Consider the following 16534-nt stretch of genomic DNA (forward strand, 5'->3'; position numbering starts at 1 on the left):
AGAAACAGACAATTTGAACAAACTGATCACTAGACATGAAATTGAATCTGTAATAGTAATTTAAAAAAAAAAAACCTCCCTGCAAACAAAAGACTAGGACTGGATAGCTTCACAGTGGAATTCTACCAAACATGTAAAGAAGAGCTAATACCTACTCTTCTCAAACTATTCCAAAAAATTGAAGAGGACAGAACACTCCCAAATTCATTCTACAAGGCCACCATTACCCTGATACCAAAAAGAGACAAAGATACTACAAAAAAATAAAATAACAGGCCAATATTTTTGATGAATATAGATGCAAAAATCCTCAGTAAAATATTAGCAAACTGAATCCAACAATACATAAACAGGTTCATACACCATGATCAAGTTGGAGTTATTACAGTGTCACAAGGATGGTTCAACATATGCAAATCAATCAATGTGATACTGATACACCACATTAATGAAAGGAAAGATAAAATCATGATCATCTCATGGTAGCTCTATTTTTAGTTTTGAGAAACTTCCATACTGTTTTCCACAGTGGCTGCACCAATTTACATTCCCACAAGCAGTGTATGAGGATTCCGTTTTCTTCACATCCTTGTCAACATTTGTTATCTGTGTTCTTTTGGATGATAGCCATTTTATCATCAGGTGTGAGGTGATATATCACGGTGGTTTTGATTTGCTTTTCTCTGATGACTAGCAATGTTGACCATCTTTTCACGTGCCTGTTGGCCATCTGCATTTCCTCTTTGGAAAAATGTCTATTCAGTTCTTCTGCCCATTTTTAACTCAGGTTTTTTGTATTTTTGATGTTGAGTTGTATGAGCTGTTTATAGATGTTGGATAGTAACATTGGATATTAACATCTGTAATATCCCTTATTGGTAATATCATTTGCAAATTTTTTTTCCCATTCAGTACGTTGTTTTTTTGTTTTGTTGATAGCTTCCTTTGCTGTGCAAAAACTTTTAAGTTTAATTAGGTCTCATTTGTTAATTTTTCTTTTATTTTCTTTACTTTAAAAGAAAAATCCAAAAAATATGTTGTGATATATGTCAAAGAGCATTCTGCCTACATTTTCTTCAAGGAGTTTTTTGGTTTCTGATCTTACATTTAGGTCTTTAATCCATTTTGAGTTTATTTTTGTGTTTGGTGTTAGGGAGTGTTCTAATTCCATTATTTTACATGTAGCTGTCCAGTTTTCCCAGCACCACTTATTAAAGAGACTGTCTTTTCTCCATTATATATTCTTGCCTCTTTTGTCATAGATTATTTGACCATAAGTGTGTGGGTTTATTTCTGGGCTCTCTATCCTGTTCTACTGATATATGTGTCTGTTTTTGTGCCAGTATAATGCTGTTTTGATTACTGTAGCTTTGTAGTATGGTCTGAAGTCAGGAAGGGTTATACCTTCAGCTTTGTTCTTTTTCTCAGGATTGCTTTGGCAATTCTTGGTCTTTTGTCATTCCATACATATTTTAATATTACTTGCTCTAGTTCTGTGAAAAATGCCACTGGTATTTTGTTAGAGATTGCATTGAACCTGTAAATTGCCTTGAGTGATATGGTCATTTTAGCATATTAATTCTTCCAATCCAAAAACATGGTATATGTTTAAATCTGTTTGTTTGTCTTCAATTTCTTTCATCAGTGTCTTATAGTTTTCAGAGTACAGGTCTTTTGCCTCCTTAGGTAGGTTTATTCTTAGGTATTTTATTCTTTTTGATGTGATGGCAAATGGGGTTGTTTCCTTAATTTCTTGTTCTGATACTTTGTTGTTAACGTATAGAAATGCAATAGATTTCTGTATATAAATTTTGTATCCTGCAATTTTACTGAATTCATTGATGAGTTCTAGTAGTTTTCTGTTGGCATCTTTATGATTTTCTATGTAAAGTATCATGTCATTTGTAAACAGTGACAGTTTTACTTCTTCCTTTTCAATTTGAATTCCTTTTATTTCTTTTTCTTCTTTGATTGCTATGGCTAGGACTTCCAAAAATATGTTGAATAATAATGGCAAGAGTAGGCATCCTTGTCTTATTTGTGTTTTTAGAGGAAATGCTTTCACCATATGACCCAGCAATTCCACCCCTGGGTATATATCTGAAAAAAACAAAACAAAAACAAAAACACTGATTTGCAAAGATACATGCACCCCAATGTTCACAGCAGCATCATTTACAATTGCCAAGATATGGAAACAACCCAAGTGTCTGTCAATGGATAAATGGATAAAGAATATGTGGTATGTATATACAATGGGATACTACTCAGCCTTACAAAAGAACAAAATTTAGCCATTTGCAGCAACACAGATGGACTTGGAGGGCATTATGCTAAGTGAAATTAGTCAGACAAAGAAAAATACTGTATGATATCACTTCTATGTGGAATCTAAAAAATAATACAAACAAATGTATATGCAGAACAGAAGTGAACTCACAGATATAGAAAACAAACTTATGGTTACAAAGGGGAAAGGGAAGTGGGGAGGGACAAATTAAGGGTATTGGATTAACAGGTACAAACTCCTACATAGCACAGGAAATTACACATTTTATTTTGTAATAACCTATAATGGAGTATAATATGCAAGAACACTGACTCACTATGTTGTGCACTGAATCAAATACAATATACAATCAACTATAGTTCAGTTAAAAAAAAGATTATTATGTTTATATTTTTCAGTCTCACTATCATGTATATAGGAAGGATATTGTTGTTGTTGTTTTTAATTCTCTTTGGGGTCTGGTAAAGCCATTCCTATCTTACCAAGGAATTATTTTATTTTATTTATTTTTTGCCTTTGTTGGGTCTTCATTGCTGCACATGGGTTTTCTCTAGTTGCAGCGAGTGGGGGCTACTCTTCTTTGGGGCATGTGGGCTTCTCATCACAGTGGCTTCTCTTGCTGTGGAGCACAGTTTCTAGGCGTACAGGCTTCAGTAGTTTGGCTCACGGGCTCAATAGTTGTGGCTTGTGGGCTCTGGAGTTCAGGCTCAGTAGTTGTGGCACATGGGCTTAGTTGATCCGCGGCATGTGGGATCTTCCTGGACCAGGGCTCAAACCCGTGTCCCCTGCATTGGCAGGTGGATTCTTAACCACTGAAGCACCAGGGAAGTCCCAGGATATCGGTTTTTATTTATGCCCTTTGATATGCTTCTTAAATTTCAGAATTAAATTTGAGACTTTCTTTCATCTGGTGACAATCTCTACTGAGTCCCAGTCTTAAATTTGAGAATTCATGTTTTTTGTCAATTCTAAATGTTTCTCAGTTTTTACCTCTTCAAATATTCCATCTCTTTCGTTCTAATTCCTATGAGATATATGCTGGCTTTCTATTATGTTCTTCAGATAGATCTTATACTTTAACCTTTCTTTTCTATTTTCCATCTCTTTATTTTCTGTGTTCCTTTATGCATAAATTTCTCACCTATATTCTAATTCACTAATTCTTTCTTCTACTATATTTAAACTGCTGTTCTCCAGTTCATTGAGTTTTTAATTTTAGTTACTAAATCTTTCATCTTATGATATTATAATTTCTCTTTTTTACATTGCCATTTAAAAAGTATCACCCTTTCCTTCTTTCTTAATTTTTTACCTCCTTAATAGTTTTAAGGAGATAGTTTTATAAGCACTTTGCCTGTTACTTTATCCCATATTCTTTGTAGTGGTAATCTCTCTGTTACATTTGCTGATTCTCTTGTGTTGTGAACTCATCTTCATCACATGCATGGCCTCAAGGCCATATTTTCTGTCACTACTTGGATATTTTCCCTTTGGCCAAATATATCCAATATACCACCAGGCTGTACTATTATTTCAGCTCTTGAGTTTAATGTTCTGGCTTTGACTCCTGCTTTGTTTCTGGTTGATTTCCCTTTTTGTCTTTTGAGTTCAGCTCTGTATTAAAATATTTTGCTATATTTTATTTTTTATTTCTATATGTTTGTAAAGGAAAGGATGTTCTCTTTCCTGTTCTCTGTGCTGCTTAAACAGAACATCTTTTTAAAAGCAAGTGTTTAAAGAACACTTGTTCTTTTAAAGAAGGGTTTAAAATGGCCCATTTTATATTCCAAAGAGATCCATATTAAAAGGATGCATGTAAGCCTGAGTATGGAAAGGACCGTGCATACAGATTGGAGTAATATTTAAGAGGCATAGAGTAGGTCAATTTGAGAGACTCGAGCCTAAGCACTTGGTGAGGTTTTGTGGTGGTGCTGGTGGCAGTTTGGTCTGGGTCTCTTGGTGAATCATGGTGCTGTTAATTGGAATCAGGAACAGGGAAAATTCATATATTCTGGTACTTGTAGGATATGCAGGTAGAAAGATCCAGAAGGCAACAGGAAATACTAGTCAAGAGCTCTGGAAATCAATGGGGATTTAATCTTGTGGCTGGAAGTTGGAGACATGGCTGTACATTACAGGAAGAATGTATGCAGTGAGTAGAGACTGGTGCAGTGAGTCCTATTAATATAAATATTAGAGAATAGTACAATGAGCACTAGCAATATAATGAGTCCAGAAGAGAATGGCACGAGGGGAATCAAGAAAGACACTCTCAGTGAACGCTGATATCCTCACATATACAGAAGGACAGCTGGTGATTCAAAAGATGGACAATAAAGACCCAGTAAGTTCAGATTTTAAAGTGTGAGATGATCAATGTTGGTGATATGTCAATAAGGAAAGGAAGTCAGTATATGATAATTATGATAAGAGAAAGTGAATTGTTTATATTCACATGATTAAGAGCAGGCATCATGGATGACAAAGGCACTGGAGATGGCCTTTGAAGAACCATCTCTAACCACCGAAGCCTACAGAGGAAGAGAGTTAAATTTCATCTCAGATGGTATAGGCTGTTGTTCATATTGTTTCAATACTAGGATGCAATTCACCAACTACATCATTTAGCTGGCCAGACCAAAATAGAAATTATTATGTTAGTACCCAAACCAGGAAGAAGGATTCCTTCAAATGCAACCAATTTGGGAATCTAGGCCCTACCTGTCAAGCTGCAAAACTGTGCTGTTTCAGCCACAGGGATGAGAGAGCTGTTTCTTTTACACAGGATAAGACCCTAGAGCCAACTACTTCTGAACAGTTGATGAAACATTTGTAGGTCTTAAGCAAACTAAAAGCTGCTTTCTTCTCTGCCTAAATCAGAGCTCTCTCCTCTACCATCATTTCCCCTGTGAGTTCTAGCTGCTTGGGCCTCCATGAACATTCAGCTCTGTCTCTTCAACTCAGGGAAGCTCCGGGACTCAGCCTGGTTTCTTTCCCCATCCCCGTGCTGTAGCCTGGAAAAGCTCTGAAGGCAGGAAGTTGGGGCAATTGTAGGGCACGTTTCTCACAGATCACTGTCATGTGTTGCCTGATGCCCAATGTTTTAAGAATCAAATTTTTAATTTATTTGGCCTGTTATTTTAGTAACTTCCTGTCAACGTTGCATCTCTTTCCTTCCTACCTTGACACCAGTAATTTATGAGGAATCTATGTAGTTTGCATTTGAATGACCTCCATGTACTTTAGTTCCACTTTTTGATTTGACTCTCTAATTTGACACTTCTTTCCCTTAGTCAAACAATTTTTTTTTTTTTTTTTTTTGGTGGTACGCGGGCCTCTCACTGTTGTGGCCTCTCCCGTTGTGGAGCACAGGCTCCAGATGCGCAGGCTCAGTGGCCGTGGCTCACGGGCCCAGCCGCTCCACGGCATGTGGGATCTTCCCGGACCGGGGCACGAACCCGTGTCTCCTGCATCGGCAGGCGGACTCTCAACCACTGCGCCACCAGGGAAGCCCAGTCAAACAATTTTAATCAAGTTAATAGTAAGCAGTAAAAGGGCAGTTACATGAAAAGTCCTATATTTTATGTGTTTAAACTGTTTTTCATTGTCTTTACTTGTAAGGTGTTGAAGGTGGGGTGCACTCCTGAATCTTCTTTCTGGTGGAATAAACTACATATTGTTCTGGAGTGCCACTTCCATGAATTCATGGTTTGTCCAAATGAACTTATCAGCAGTCGTGTTCTTGTTGTTGGAGCATCATTGATTGCACAGTGAAGCCAAGGATGCCGTTCCGGGGGCACCATGCTTCCATCCACATCCCGTGATGTGTTCCTGCCATTCATTTCAGTAGTGTGTATGACTCATCAGTGATGGCCCAAAAGCTGCTTGCTGTCTTCAGAGTGTTTGTTTCCATGTTTGTCTTCCCCACTAATGTACCAATCCTCACGTCGTTTGCCCTGAGGAAAATTCATAGATTGCCGTGGAGGCCGACGTGGCTGCTGACCCGCTGCAGCCCGCATTCGGGACTCGCAGGAACTCCGTCGTGTCCCACAGGCCCAGCCTCCGGGCTGCACCAAGCAAAACCCGCTCAGGGAGAAAGCCGCCAGGAGCAGCTGGGAGCGCATGATAGAACATTTCACGTGGGAGAATATTCAGACTCCTCTTACGTCTTCTTCGGTAAGAATTAGAAGCTGATTTTATGCATTTAGAACTAATTCTTTTCATTGTCATAATAAAAACAATTTAAGAAACACATTAGGATGGATATACAAATGTATATTTAATAGCCAAATTCTAAGACTTAGAATGAGGAGAGCAGGGAAGCAGAACCTTGTGGAAAATGAAGCCCTAACAATGCTTATTCCTTCTGGCTGTGTTTACTTTACAAAACAGCATTCAAACAGCAAACACTTCAGTTTTAATGAAGTCTCAAATGGGACAAACCTGATTCGGATTTAATTAGTTGAAAAAAATTGCCGAAAATTAGTAGTTTGGAATTTTTGAAAGATACTGTCTTGGACTACTGATAATTGCAATCATAGTTGTTTTTCAGTTGCAGAGCTGAAATTTTGTATAAAATAAGCCATTGGAACTGAGGAAAAAATTAAGAATACAGAGATACTAGGAGGACCAGGGAATTATTTTATATCTTCAGGCCTGGCATTATGTCCAGTAGACTTGTGACACTCAGTAAATACTTGTGAAATAAAGAATGAATGGAGGAATGAATTCTGACTCCTGGAAGGCAAGGATTGTACTTATCTTGTTCACTGTTAAGCTTACGATACCTAGTTTTTGGTCTGGCACATTGTACGCAGTAAACATTTTTATTGGTTGAGTTAATGAATGAATTAAAATTACATGCCCTACAGGTATACCGTTGTATGCCAATTTGAAAATATATTTTCAGTTCTGGAAATTTCCAGTCCTTATCTAACTGAAAAGTTATGCTAAAAAATGGGAGGCAACCCAAGTCAATGATATACTGGTTGGAGGAGTTTACACATCTCTTCCAATCTAGTGATGAAGGAATTTATGTTGCAAATAAGAGTTGTGTTGCAAAAGCTGACAATCTGTAAGAGTTCATCTGTAGGAGATTCCTTTTTCCATTTCTATTTGAAGTCCCTTTCATGAAGAAGAAATGGAAAGATAAAAATGCCTAAAAAGCAGACACAGGAATTTAAAGAGAAAGGAAAATTAGTCAGCAACCATGCACCACAAATCACTACTCAAACAATGAAGACTCATGAGATCCCGACAAAAGATGCTGCAAGGCCAAGGCTAGACCTCAGGGAACAAAAGGGGGCTAGTTCCGACATCTCCCTCCCCTCCCCCCACCCTGAGTTCACAATGTTTTATCATAAACTCCTTGTTCATTATAAGTAGAAATGCCCAGTTTTCTTCTTGCCCTTCGAAACTTATTTTTTATCATAAACTCCTTGTTCATTATAAGTAGAAATGCCCAGTTTTCTTCTTGCCCTTCGAAACCAGTTTTGGCGTAAGTAAGGTGGTCATGCTGTCAGATCACTGTGGAGGCCCAGCCAACATGGATGGGTGAAAATGCCTGGAGAGAGCAGGCCAGGTCAACAGCTCTCCTGTATAGCAGCCTCTCCACTAGTTTTATTCCTATAGGGGCATGCGAGAGGCTATATTAGCATCCTACCAGGAAACAACTGTCACAAAACAAGAGTGCTTAACATGAGAAACGCTAATTTTATACTTGGGTCATTTCAATCTTACTCACTGATGTTAGACTCCAGTTATTGGTGGAGGTACTTCTGAGCATTTAGGTTAAAAAAAAACAAAAAAACCCTACATAACTGCCCCCAGTTCATCCTCCCTACCTCCCCTGCCTGGGATGTTGGAGAATCTGTGTGAGCCTGAAACACAGCAGCAGTTCCCCCTTTCTCTTCCATTGGACCCCAAGGAAACAGTAAGACCTAGTTTGTGGGGACTTTGCCATTCCTCCACTCAGCAAAAGACAATTTCCTCTGTGTTGCAACTTTCTATTTGGCGAGAGGATAGAAGGGTTGGCAGGACCAGAGCTGGCTACTAAAAGCAGGCACAGTAAAACCTCACAATGAGTTGCCTCTTTCAGCTTGGCACATGATGTTAGGAGCTGGAATAGAGAAACACTTGTAATAAGTTGCAGTTGGGAGGAGGGTGATGGTGCTTCTGTAGAAGTCTTGTGTTTTTATCCCCTCCCCCCCTTTCGGTGGCATAATCATGAGCCTCACTTTTGTTTTTCATATTTTAAATTCAGCCTGTACCGAACTTGCCACAGAAATAGATCTGCACTGACACTCCCACTCTCAAGCTGCCGGTGCTGGGTCGCAGGTTTGACATTGCTTGAGCTAACTCAGAAACTAGACAGTTGAAGTGGCATTAAAGACGTAGCTACATGAATAGACCCACTTCCTGGTTGGAAAACCTGGATCGTGTTTTATTTCCATCTCTGATACTCTTACACATCTTTAACATCACCACTAGGCTTGTCACACTGTGATTGCCCACACTCACAAGGTCGTGTTAAAAAAGGGAACTGCTTTATGACACAGGCATATTTTTTGCCCAAGTGAAAGGGTACAGTGGGAATCATTCTCACTTGGACAAGCTCTTCTGTGGATGCCTGATGCCTGGAAGTCAGATTAATGGAACCACTGGGTCAAGGCCTGTCATCAGAGTGGGAGGTCAGAATCAGGGAGGTCTAGAGGGAGGCAGCAGGAGGTCCTGGCAGGAGAGGTAGACAGAGCATCAAAAGTGGAGGTTAGAAAGCCAGACCAAGATGTCAGGGACCCTTGCCAGGGGGGACCTCACTCCAGGGCTGAAAGCCAGAGCAGGCCTTCAACTCTTGGAGGAGTGCTAAGATAGGGTGGGAAGAAAGAGAGCCCAGAGCTCTGTCCCTGGAGACTAGTCAGCATTTATGGAGCAACTGAACCAGGTACCGGGCTGCCAATCTTCTGTATGCCAATCAATGCTCTTGTCCCAATACATGTCATCTGTTTTTTCACTCTCATATCTGTCACTGGCTGGTGAGTTCCTGGAGGGAAAGGCCTATGTATGTCTCGATCACTGAATGGGGTACCTGGCATATAGAAAATGTTTGGTAAATGTTTGTTGATTGAGTAAGTGACCTTACATCTTTCAAATTATTCCCATGTTCCTGTTGACCAAACCGAGTGTCAGAGAGATTAAGAGGGAAGAGAGGTCCCAGATTCTGCAAATGGAGTCCAATGTGGACTCAATCTGAATTTCTGATAAGCCAAGAATCAAACCAAGGGGCAGAAGTTAAGGGTTACTTATCTTTTAGGTCTAATAGCTACAGTTGCAGACCTTCCAAAAGGGAAAGCAGTAGCAGTAGCAAAGCAAATCAAGGCTCCAAGTTTAACTGCCACATCAATGAAGATGTGGCAGTTAGGGTTAAGATTGCCAGACAAAATCTAGGACACCCAGTTAATTAGAATTTCATATAAACAACAAATAATCTTTTAGTATAAATATGTCCCAGATATTGTATGGATGTACTTAGATTTAAAAAGTATTCCTTGTTTATCTGAAATTCAAATATAACTGGCACCCTGAGGTTTTATTTGCCAAATTTGGCAACCCTAGATGGGGGTTGGTTTTTGGGATGCAGGTGGGAATCGGGAGGTAGGTTAACCCATCTCAGCAGCCACAAAGCTAGCTCCAGAGGGTCCCAGCACTCCCATGACCGGGGTGCTCCCTCTAGGGTAAGAAGCTTTAGAACCACAGCCCACCAGGTTCTGATTTAGCAGCAGCCTGAGTGCCCTCTTGTTACCTCCTCAGAATGGGAGCCCACTGGTGCTGCTTCCTTCTCCCGGTCCTCCCGCCCGCACAATGCGTCTCGCTGTCATATTTCCCAAGACAGCATACGGCTATGGTAGTTTGTCACGATTCAGTATAGATGGCCTGCCACAGAATAGGTGCCCAGTAAATATTTCTTGAATGGATGAACAAATCAGTTTCTGTTTTGTTTTGTTTTGTTTTTTGCGGTACGTGGGCCTCTCACTGTTGTGGCCTCTCCTGTTGTGGAGCACAGGCTCCGGACGTGCAGGCTCAGCGGCCATGGCTCACGGGCCCAGCCGCTCCGCGGCATGTGGGATCTTCCCGGACCGGGGCACGAACCCGCTTCCCCTGCATCGGCAAGCGGACTCTCAACCACTGCGTCACCAGGGAAGCCCAACAAATCAGTTTTAAAATGTGTCACCGCCCTTCTTCCAGACTGTCCACAGTCAACTCTGGCACATATTCTCAGATTTAATCAGTTGTGGCAGAAGTATCAGGGCCAATTAGGGTCTCGGTGCAAAAGCGTAAGAGTATTTTTCTGAAAGACACCCCTGGGCTTCTTTCTCAGCAGGGATCTGTAGGTGTGGCAGGTGATCTGAGATTTTATCCTGTCAGTCAGCATGGCCCATCTGGTACACTCAACTTATGCAGTCAGCCTGTCTGAGAAGCATGGCCCGTCCAGGATGCCAGCCTCAGACCATTAACAACCAAGAAGCTTTAGTCATATTAATGTTGGGGTGATTATATAATTCATTATCTAAACTGAGATACTTTGATGGAGTAAAAGAAAGTGCTAATCAAAATGCAACTAGGAAAAATAATATAAACCCAAACTGGGACATACTGACATCTTGATTTCTGTGAATAATAAACACCCCCTAGAATCCCCTGGATGCTGTGGTCTCCAAATGCCACTCTTTGGACACACTGACCATATTACCCGATCAGCTGCATACATGCCTCTGGACTGCTTTTCCTCGAGGTATTTTATCAGGAAAGAGTCTATGAGATTTTCCTCACAAATCTGATTCAGGTAATACTTTGCTGAGTATGTTTCTGTCTCTATCACAGATTAGGCGTCTCTTAGAGATGATGGTCCATGCCATTTACTTTTGTATTCTAGCACCTGACACAGTTCCTTACACTTGGAAAGTGTACTTGTATCAATAGCATAGGCTGTTATGGTGCAAAAACAAACCACCCTCAAATTTGGTGGCTTGTAAGGAAAAGCGTTTTTCTTTTTCGCACCACATGTCCAGTGTTGGTCAGCTTGGACCCTGTTCCACATCCTGTTTAATCTGGAACTCAGACTGATGAGCAATTTTTATCTGGAATGTGGCAGATCTCATGGCAGAGGGAAAACAGACGATGTCGAGTCACAGACTCGCTCTTAAAGTTTCTGCTCAGAGGAGAGAGTTACCTCCACTTGCTTTCCATTGCTAAAGCCAGTTAGGCAGCCAACTCTGCTTCACTGAGGAAGGGAAATAGAATTTTCTCACAGGGAAGCATAGCAAACGTTTTGAACAATAGTACCAAATCTACCAGATACTCAGTGAATGTGAATGGAACTCAACTGAACATCATTATTTAACTCTGTACTCCAGACTTTCCTGACACGAAGGAGAGGTGAGGAGGGATGCAATGGGGATGGGGTAGGGGGAAAAGCACACTCTGTGTACAGTATTTGAAGCGCCCAGCACGTCTGCTCACCTCTCTGCTTTCTGTTTAGGCACATTTCTACCTGGGAGGAACGAGGAAAGCTTCAGTTCTACTCTTTTCCTTACACATCTTCTCCTTCCCCAGGGTCACGGCTGGGAAGAGAGTCTAGCCATCCTAGCAGGATCAAAGTATAGCAGCTCTCTGATTTCAAACCATTCCAGCTCTGGGGCTATAATATGACTTCCTTCAATTTTTTGACACCTACCCCTTGCCAAGTGCCAGGTACCGGGCACTGTCCAGGGGCCCATGAAGGTTTCAATCATGTCAAGGTTCTTGCCTTCAGGCAGCTTGCGCTCAGTAGAGGAACAAGACATGTGCAAGTAATTCTTGGTGACGGGACATATGTCAAGCCCTCAATGCTTGAAATTCCTGTGTTCCAGCCCACTTGAGTCTCTCTGGTTGCAAGTCCTGGCCAGTTTGGATTTAACCCAACACACTAGGTGCAGATGGAGTCCCAGTGGTTATTCAAGTGACTCCTGCCTTCTCCAGGAAGCCTTTCTCAACTCAGACAGAGGAGGCTTAAGTTCCTACCAGACTCAGTCTGACCCCTTCGCTCCCCTCCTGTGCTGTGTGCTTTGAATGTAATTATAAAGATATTCAATTGAATTATCTATCAAATATTTGCGTGTATCATGGCCCCTGTGATCCACCGCCCTGAAATACAATTATACAAATACAATTGGATTTTTCTAGTGATCCCAGGTTAGAATTTGGTCACCGCCTTGGGAAGATCATTTCTATCCTGAGGAGCTAATCAGACAAGATGGGCATGACCAGAGTCCTTAGAACACACCCCGGGCAGACCACAGGCATTCTCAGCTGTGACAGTCCCTTCCAAGGCCACCCTAAGGACCACAGCAAGCCTCACAGAGAGTCACTTAGCTCCTAGGTGAACTGTTTCACCATCCACGTCTCACTAAGTGGTTTTGGGAAATTTAGAATTAGCTAAGGTCTCAGGACACATTTCTTAAAATGATCAGGGTTTAACCATACTTCCAAGCATACTTCCCAGCAGATTCTAGAGTTCTGATCCATTAACGTTCTGATTCCAGGTTGACATCTCAGACTTCTGTTTGACCCATGAAAAACTGAAGTTCAGGGAGATTTAAGCAAGTTTTCCTAAGGTCATATATTGTTGATTGAAACATTCTACAGCTCTAAAACGTTAGACCTATATATGAACTGGAATCTGTTAGGACATTTGATGGCCAGAAAGGCAGGACAAGTTTTCATGAGTTCTGTGTTTATGAAGATGTGTCTTTTTATATTTTTCAGTTTATAAGAGTCACGTTAAATTAGGTAGCTCTGGGGAGCATGTGCTGCTTGTTCCACAATAGTACTGATACTTTAAAAGTCAGATTTCTGACTTTTCTGTTGAGTTATTCACACAAACAAAACCTGAACCTGGGAAGTGAAATAACAGGGACAAACACAGTGATGTCATGTCTCTTCTATAAAAGGCTAGAGAGACCCAGAAAGGAAGTTTCTCCAGGAATTAGGGCAAAGTTGAATACTGAGCATCACCCAGTTACAATGACAGATAAAGGAAAATCATGTCTGCTAAACTCGACAAAATTGGGATATTGTCTTTAATAAGCAACAAACTGCTGTTGGTGTGGAATTTGACTACTTAGTTAAAAGTAAACTGTATTATGAACTCCACTTTACGGGCTCCATGAATATCCTCATACCTTTGGGGTTCCTTTTTGGACCCTACTGCCTCTTCTCCAGGAGTCAAAATACTCCTTGTTTTTCAGGGACAATGCTTATTCATAATTTTCTTGATCCCTCTGGGTGGAAATAGCTCCCCTCTCCTTGTTGCTTCTGATGTGATTTGAATAAGCATCCTTTATAGCCTTCATCATATTCTAACCAAGCACATATAATTATCGTCATGTTTCATTTCCTCTGCTGTATAATAAGCCACCTGAAGATAGGGATTGTGTCATTTCTCCTTTGTGTCCTCATAAGGTTTAGCACTGTGCCAAGTGCATATTCCACATCCTCCAAATGTTTGTGCATTTAGTGAAACTGAATTATATTTGAATTGATAGGGCCATGGCTGGGGCAAAGCCTAAAAAACAGTCTGTTGATATAAAAGAAAACAAAGAAATGATGAACATTTTATTTTTATTTTATTTTATTTATTTATTTATTTTGCTGTACGCGGACCTCTCACTGCTGCGGCCTCTCCCGCTGCGGAGCACAGGCTCCGGACGCGCAGGCTCAGTGGCCACGGCTCACGGGCCCAGCCGCTTCGCGGCATGTGGGATCTTCCCAGACCGGGACACGAACGCGTGTCCCCTGCATCGGCAGGCAGACTCTCAACCACTGCGCCACCAGGGAAGCCCAGAAATGATGAACATTTTAAACATCAGAATTAAGATGGAGGAACAGGTACTTTTCAAACTTGGAGAAAATTTTCTCTTCTGTTCGTTGTATATTTTGTATGATATGATTAATATATATTATCAAAAATGAGTTAAGTATATTGTTTCGTGCTTGAAAGAAAATATGCTTCCTTATGAAAATAATAAAAAAAGGCTTTGAAATATTACTTTCCTCCTTTTCTATGCTTCTACTATCCTAAGTAATACAAAGGCCACATTAATGACCTGTGTTAGAAAGTTGGCTTTTAAAAAATCACCATAAGATGTTATATTCTTATTTAAGCTCCATTTGCAGGCTTGATAGCCCATTTACCCTTTTTACCCTTTAAAAATTCTCTGTATTCAGTGGTGGACTAGAGGGCCCGACCCTGTGGAAACACTGGCATACTTTATGAGTGGACAAGGCTGAGGCCAGCTCAATCTAGAGCGAGAAAAAGATTAAGGGGACAAAGGCCAGCCCATGACCCACTGTCAGTCTGCAGGCCCTGGTCAACACCTAGCAGATGTAGTGCAACCTCTCCACAGAAGATTCCTTCAGTAGATGACTCACTCTAGTTTACGGTGCATTTTGTGTGGTCAGTTGTATATACTTGGCTTGTGTTATGAGAGTTTGTACAGACCTTTAAAATGTGTGGATACTCTAGGTAGTATGTGTATGTGTTATAAGGAACCAATACACAGGGGGAATGGATAAAGGAGACAATATTTGTTGAGTACCTGCCGTGCTTTAGTTAATATAACTTTAAATAATTATAGTAATAATAATGATGATGGCAAAAATAATGTTATTTTTAATAAGTACTTGCTCTGTCCACACATTTAGCTATTTAATTCTTCCAGCAAACTTTAAATGTACTCTGTTTGTTTTATAGAGGAGTGAATAACCTTGGTGATTTTAAGTAACTTGTTCAAGATCTTATAGTCAGTTAGTGCCAGAGCCAGGATTTGACCTGATCTAGCCAGGGATGGTTTAGTTGCAGGCTCAGACCTTAATCTCAGGCTAGCTCAAGGAACAAAAGAGGTATTTTCTTTAATTTAATTAATTAATTAATTTTGGGGGGCTGCGATGGGTCTTCGTTGCGGTGCGGACTTCTAATTGTGGTGCTTGGGCTCCAGGGTGCGTGGGCTCTGTAGTTTGCGGCATGCAGGCTCTCTCATTGAGGAGCACAAGCTCAGTAGTTGTGGCGCGCCGGCTTAGTTGCCCCATGGCATGTGGGATCTTCTTAGTTCCTTGACCAGGGATCTAACCTGCGTCCCCTGCTTTTGAAGGCAGATTTTTTTTACTACTGGACCACCAGGGAAGTCTCCTTTTCCTTTATTTAAAAAAAATTTTTTTTTTTAATTTTAGAATACTTTAGACAGAAAAAATTGTGAAGCCAGTACAGAATTTCCTTACACTCAACAGTTTCTCTTATTGTTAACATACTGTATAGTTTCTCCATTATAATTAAAAAATCAATATTGACACCTTATTGTGAACTATGATCTATAGTTTATTCAGATTTCCCTAGTTTTTACCCAATGTCCTTTTTCTATTCCAGGATCCTAGCCAAGATACCATATGAAATTTAGTCATCCTGTCTCCTAGGGCTCGTCTCAGTTGTGATGGTTTCATACACTTCCCTTGTTTTTGATGACCTTGACAGTTATCAGGCATACTGGTCAGGTATTTTGTAGACTGTCCCTCAACTGAGGCTTGTCAGTGTTTTTCTTATACTTTGACTGAGGTTATATGTTTGGGGAGGAAGAGCACAAACATAAAGCACCATCATCATGGCATTGTATCAAAGTTACATGCTGGGCTTCCCTGGCGGTGCAGTGGTTGAGAGTCTGCCTGCCAATGCAGGGGACACGGGTTCGTGCCCCGGTCTAGGAAGATCTCACATGCCGCGGAGCGGCTGGGCTCGTGAGCCGTGGCCGCTGAGCCTGTGCTCCGCAACAGGAGAGGCCACACAGTGAGAGGCCCGCATACCGCAAAAAAAAAAAAAAAAAAAGGTTACATGCCATCAACATGATTTGTCACTGTTAATGTTGAATTTGATCACCTGGCAGAGGTAGTGTTGTCAGGTTTCCCCACTTTAAAGTTACTCAAAACAAGTTTTTTGTTGTTGTTGAAATAATTCAGAGAAACTTCACAAAAATGAATTCTAGCTGGTTCCTCAGGAACTGAAAATTATCAGGAAGCTACTGATGTTCTCTCTTTGGGACTATAGGCTCTCTCATTTCCTTTACTTTGAGTGTTTTCTTCATTCTCTTTTCTTTTTTCTTTCTTTTTTTTTTTTTTACTAACTGGTGATAGATTCCTGGCTCTCAGTAACTCCGTTTTCTG

At 40.7% G+C, this 16534-nt stretch overlaps 1 pseudogene; it reads right to left on the reverse strand.

Moving 5' to 3' along the window:
• Positions 1-5900: 5900 nt before the first annotated feature.
• LOC101276099 (NADH dehydrogenase [ubiquinone] 1 alpha subcomplex subunit 12-like) lies at positions 5901-12129 on the reverse strand (annotated as a pseudogene).
• Positions 12130-16534: the final 4405 nt, after the last annotated feature.

The sequence above is a fragment of the Orcinus orca genome, chromosome 11 (genome assembly GCF_937001465.1).
Source record: "Orcinus orca chromosome 11, mOrcOrc1.1, whole genome shotgun sequence".
Taxonomy (NCBI): Eukaryota; Metazoa; Chordata; class Mammalia; order Artiodactyla; family Delphinidae; genus Orcinus; species Orcinus orca.